The sequence below is a fragment of the Falco peregrinus genome, chromosome 4 (genome assembly GCF_023634155.1).
Source record: "Falco peregrinus isolate bFalPer1 chromosome 4, bFalPer1.pri, whole genome shotgun sequence".
Lineage (NCBI taxonomy): Eukaryota > Metazoa > Chordata > Aves > Falconiformes > Falconidae > Falco > Falco peregrinus.
Window position 1 is genome coordinate 101,224,545 of NC_073724.1, and position 6,300 is coordinate 101,230,844.

Here is a 6,300-nt window from a genome sequence, read left to right on the forward strand (position 1 = left end):
TAAGAAGCCCTCTGAACCTCCTCCTAGGTCTGTGAAGAACACAGGTCATCCAACCATGAATGTCCCAAGAGAAGTAATAATATGACCTTGCACTTCAGACAAAAAGATGGCTCTGGCCAGTGACAAGACATAGTAAATGGTTTTCTAAAAACCGAACCTTCTTTCTAAAGAATAGAAGGCTTTAGAACCTAGTGTCAGCTCAAATAATGAGGTGGTGGCAGGCCATCTCTGGACTTCCACAATGGTTATACCATACCCTTTTCAAGACCGGTTACAGTCTTCTTTCTCAAATAATTTTGAGGAGTCTCTGTTTTGAAAGTAGAGTGGGAGATTCCAGAAAAAATTATTTAATCAGCCAGATCTTTCCATTTCAATTCCTTTTTCTTGGTGTTTGATTCAAATACTTGCAGGTTTTGAAATCAGCACCAGGTAAAAACTGAGTACTTTTTATTTATGTGTGCATGCACCTCTGTGAAAAATGTATATAAAAAAATGCAGGCATCTTCAAATCTCCTAGCAAAAAATCTTCATGCAAAACTTCATAGCCTGAAGAAGTGTTGTGTCTAAAGAAATCAAGCCAGGGAAACACTATTATGCTATGATTTTTCACAAATTACATTTTTCATACATAAAGTTGCAAATCAGTTTGCAATTCCTCATTAACAAAGAAATTTTATTTTGGGAAAACTGCCATATAGTTATGTAAATAATTTCCCTGTTTCTAAAGCCAACTAAATTGCTAAGTTTAGCATAAATATATATATATGCTGTTCTGTATTTTTTTAATTAGTGTGGTTTTTTGTTTTGTACACATTACTCAGTTTCTTGAATCCTGAAACTTTCCTCAGAACTCCTACTCTAAAAGCTATCTAATCTTCTACAACAAAAGAAACATGTTTTTACCAGTACCTTTTATGATAATGAAGAACAATGGCATTCACTATACAAAATCTAAATTCCACATATCAGCTCTTAGAAAAGAAATAGAAGCTGTATCTCCAGGTTTATACAGACATGATATGATTAAGTGTTCAGAATTGCTTATAATAAATGTTAATCTTCAGAAGCAGTGAACTCTTAATGCATAACCACTGTAATTATTAAGGTGTTTTTGTATGACTTACATATTTTGCAGTTTCGAAAAGTAATTCTTCAATTTCAGAGGCTGATACACATCATGTGGCTTAAATTAACGGCAATATTGACAAATATATTAATTTGGAACATCAGTGAGTGTTTCCACTGAAGTGCAACAACAACAAAAAAAAATTACATGTTCAGTATCACTCTGTTATACCTAAACCTCCATGTATTAGCAGAAGGCAGGTAAATTTAACATCAAATTTAATATAATGACAATTTGTAAGGGACTGTAGATTGGTAAGATTTTCAGGGACATACACCCCTAACAGAGAATCAGTTTTAACACTATTTGTAGTTTTCTTCTAACATTTTCATAAACGAATACAAATGTTGACCTTTATGACTCCTAGAAATTATCTAAAACATAGTAGTTAATCAAACAGCTCAATAATTTGACATATTATACCCCATTATCTGGCAACTAAAGTCACTATGAATAATTGTCAGAAACTAAAAAGCAAAACTGTTACTTATATTACCTTGGTAATTTTCATGAGGTTTGCAGACTGCATTTTAATTACAAATAGTACACATGAAATGATTGCAAGGTACACTGCCCAGGAGTGTTTTGACCTGACATTCAGGAAAAGGTATTTGGTTGGTCAGTGAAAACTATTGTATTAAAAAGAATTTCTAAACTAGAAGCCTTAAGAGCACCTCCTTTCTGCGTAAGCTGTGATGTTTTGTAACAAAACCTGTATAACAGAAATATATACTACTTCTGCTTTGGGCTTTATAATAGTTGGCAAAAGACAGTAATACCCATATTTATACAGTCATATAATACCTGTGGATGGAAACCCATTGCATTGGTTTTATTTAAAAAATAGGCTACAATACCATATTCAGAGAATCATTATCACCAATACATTGACAAACCAGAAGACTTTCTTAAGAGAGGCTCCTCCAGTCTGTCCTGATAGATAAGGAATATAACTTTATTAATAACTTCAATGAGAGAGTATACCTGTCAAATCCAAGCATGACATTAGCCCAAGAACTAGAAATCCCAGCATACAGGACTAAAATTCAGAATGATCATGCTAAACTGAAGACAAGATCAAGGAGAAAATTAAGATGTAATTCAAGAAGGTAAATGGTTTAGCTAAGAATAATCAACTGAGAAAATACAGGATAAGGACAAATAATATATATATGTTCTTCAGAATGGTATTTTAGTGGTTAGTTACCAAGAGCTAAAAGTGATCAGCAATAGAATATTCTTGCATAAAAGACAGCAGACTGCCTTGAAGTGTAAACTCATCTTTACAGATTAGTTACTAGTAAGGTTATGGCTTTTTTTCTTTATAGAGGGTACTTTACCCAAGGAATACAGAAGAACTGAAAGGAATTCATTAGAAAATATTAACTACCAGACATCTTGAAAAGGTGACACAAAAGAAAAAATTAAACTGTGTGGAGATGTAACAGAAGACAGGGAAAAAAAACCAGAAAGGATGTGCAAAGTGAAAGCTCACTCTGCTCATTCTGCAGAATACTATTTGTTTGAGGCCACCCAAAGGAATCCTTTCCCAAAAGCTAGCCTTCACTTTCTACAGGCTTATAGTATGTACTCCTCAGTGCCCGGGTGTTGAACTAGTAACTCAGATGGAATTTTCTTAAGTCAGTATTCCATTTTGTATCAGTCTCCTGCTTCTACAGAAACACTACACTCAGTTAACTAGTTTCACCATGATTTTACCTAGCCCAACCACACCAGACAGGTTTAACAATGAAGTTAACAAACATTCTATTATGGTTCAAGAGAAGCCTTCAAGAGAAGGCTTTAAAGTAGGGCAGCACAAGGTTTGTGAACAGAACTACAATAAAAATACTGTATATGCAACCATAATTTTCAGGTAAAAGCAAATACCTCAACTGTTTCACCAGGTATACCTTTACCCCAAATCTTCAAGGTATGCAGTATCTTCAAAAGCTGGTAACTTGGTAACTTAGTTTTTACAGCAAAAGTTCATGTCCAAAGAACCCTCAATTCCTAAATTCCTTCTTTCTCTTTTCCTTTTAAAAAAACTTACCACACAATGACATTTTATATGCCTCCCTTGCTTCACCTGACCATTTTTATTGCTTAAGATTTCACGTGAGGTAAAAGAATATTTGTTCAACACAGTTATGTTTAAGCTCCTGGCTTCTAATATGAACTCAGCTTTTTAATAGCAATAGCTACATACCATGTGGACATGTTATCAGAACAGAAAGCTTAGTAGCAAACAAAGCTTTTTGCTTCAGTATGTTATAAAAAGGCAAAATTCCATACTCCACCCCTGCATAGCTTAAGTGCTGCATCAACAGCACTTTTCTGAGTTTAACTGAGATGCCAATATAAAAATGAATTCAAATACCTGTTTACATTACTGAGCACTAAATCCACAGGCATCCAAATATTAAACCTGTACTCAAAATCTTAAATTAGACCCTAAATTACTACTTTAAATCCTTATTACCTCTTAGTTACATCCTAGCAGTCATTTTACAAGCAATGTATTCACTTTCACAGAAACACATTGAAGTTAGTCAATGACAGTTTAGAATGACACCTCTTAATGCACTACACATGCTCACTCCTATGCAAACCAAGTTTTAACTGTCATGCTGTCAAGAAAAATGATAATTCCCTAGTTATATCTACCTTTTCAAGATATTAAGAACTACAGAACATTTTACAATAGAAAATTGTTTCATATGTTTAATAAAATCTGCCACTTGCATGAAAGCCCAGAGAGATGCTACATATGAATGTGACAATGAAAAGAAAAAACCCCAAACCCAACCAAAGAACAAAACACACAAATGTGGGAAGCATTTCAAATTTTGTACATGCCCATACTTCTCTTTCCTAAGCCCTCTCTCAGCTTAATGCAATACAGAAGTCCATTAATAAAAAACTGAGCGTACATAAAGCAGTCTCAGAGCTGCACTGGGTCATTAACTGTGATAGACCTTCTTAGGGAATGTAACTGTGTGTTTATTAACAGAAGTCCCAATCTGAAAATCACCTTTAGTGCCTTATCAATGTCCAACGAACATATAGCCATTACCTGCAGTAACATATGTATGCTGCTCAATATAGTCTGCTTTTGAATGGTCCCCTAAATTCAGTTCCAAATTTGTTATATTATTAAAAATACCCACAAAACCCAAAGAAACAACAACAACAAAAAAAAAACCAAAACAAACAAAGCCAGAAAGCTATATACATACTTCCCTGACCTAATGACATCAAGCCCATTGCATATAAGTTTTTCCATTGGCTTCTGCAACATTGTGGGATTACCTTGGAACTTGAAAATTTGGAAGTAAAATTACTGCAGCTGGTTAATTCTTAAAGTAGATTATCTCTGGCTTAACCAAGGGAGTTAGTGCACAACATTCTCTATAAGAGGGACCTCACCTTATTGGAAATTACTTTAAATCTTTTTACTCTCAGGGCAGCTTGCAATGTACACTTCTCTGCTTCGGCTGGTAAGGAAGGAGGCTTTTGAAGGTATAGGGGTTTCTATTTGTTTTTCTTTAAGATGGTTCAGTGTTGTTTTTTCACTTTGTAGCAAAGGTACTTAGAACCTCTGTGGTGCACTCCGGTTCACTTTTTATTCCTTAAATGACTTTAGAAGAGCTAAGCAAAAATTACGAATCTAACTTACTGTCCTTTATATGAATTATGAGCAAAGAGGGAAGAAAATAATTGTGAAACATTTAAAGTGGGATTTAATCTCCAACAGTGTTAATGATAATCCACGTATGTTATTAAAAGTTTATACTTGAACCACAAACGTTCAGTTAAAAAGCCCCAGCAAAGTGTGATTCAAAAAGAACAGCGGTGCATTTACAGTTATGTCACACAACACAACAAACGCGCTTAAGTCTCAAGTGTGGTGCTATGCGTTTCTTTCTGGTTAGATTTTGTTGATCGTTTCCTTTTCCTAAAACTACCTAAGCTGGCACAAGGAGGCAAGCAAATTTCACAGAAGACTAGTATGTAGCTATTAAAGCCGCCGACATTATACCCCTAAGAATACTTAATCCCACTTCTCCCTAACGAATGGCAGCTCAGCACACAACAGCGAAACAAGTTCAGGGAACTGCTGGAGTAGCGCTCCCGCCACGCGGAGGGAAGCTGCGGCACCCGCTGCCCGCCCGCAACAGCGCTGCACGCCGACCCGCCCCCCGCCGGGCTGCGCCCCCCTCCCCGCGCACAGCCCCCGCGGCGACCCGCGCCCGCTTCTCTCGGCCCCTCACCCCCGCTGGAAACTTTCTGCCGGCCGCAGCACCACCGCCGCCGCCCAGCCGCAGGCGCTGAGGTAAGGGGGTCCCCGCCACACCAACGCCACACTTCCCAGCCCTTCCCCGCCTCGCCCCCGGCGGGAAAAGCATGGCTTCAGAGGCACGGCCGAGTTTCTAGAACACGAAGCGCGTCCCGCCGAGTAAACCGATGTGCCACCCCCACACCGCGGGCTGCCTCCTCGCCTTCCTTCTCTGCCCGCCGCCCCTCGGCGAGCAGCGGCAGGGTAACTTTCCAGGCGACGCTTGCCGTCTCCCGCCACTTGAGGCGGGACGGGACGGGACGGGGACGAGGCGCGCGCAGCGGAGGGGGAAGGCGTGCGGGGCGGTTACCTGCTGTCCCCGCTCGGCTGCAGGGCAGGGCAGAGTCCCCGCGGTCCCCTTCATGCCCGAGGGGCCGGCGAACCGGCCCTGAGGCGCAAGTCTTCATCCAGCTTGCTCCCGGCCGACAGCGCCTCCTTCTCTCGTCCTGGCGGGGCGGCAGCCCCGGGCGCAGGGCGGGCGCCGCTCGCAGCCTCGCCGGCGCGGCGGGGAGGGAGGGCAGAACCGAGGGAAGGAGGAGCAGAGGCCGAGCGAGGGGCGGGGGAGGCGGTGTGCCCTCCCTCTCTCCTCCCCGCGCCGCCGGCTCCCTCCCCGCCCGGCCGCCGCGAGGGAGGCGGGACGGCGGCGGCTGAGGGGGCGCGCACTTCCCGCCGCGCGTCCCGCTCCCCCCGTGGCTGCAGGCGCCCGGCGCGGCCCCACACGCCGCAGCCCCGCGGTTCTGAGGGGGGGAGGTGCGGGGCGCTCCCCCCCGCCACCGCCGCCCCGCCGCGGCCCTGTCTTCCCCGTCTTTCGCGGACGGCGGGTCCCCAGGGCCCT

General features: G+C 41.8%; 1 protein-coding gene across 7 annotated transcripts in view; it reads right to left on the minus strand.

Annotated features, from left to right (window-relative positions):
* SGCG (sarcoglycan gamma) overlaps positions 1-5,977 on the minus strand; it is a 138,797-nt gene extending 132,820 nt beyond the window's left edge. For all 7 annotated transcript variants that reach the window (XM_055802358.1, XM_055802357.1, XM_055802363.1 and 4 more), the window contains exon 1: positions 5,776-5,977. The gene's annotated coding sequence lies outside the window, so the exon portion shown is untranslated. The remainder of the gene's footprint in view (positions 1-5,775) is intronic.
* Between the last annotated feature and the right edge of the window lie 323 nt (positions 5,978-6,300).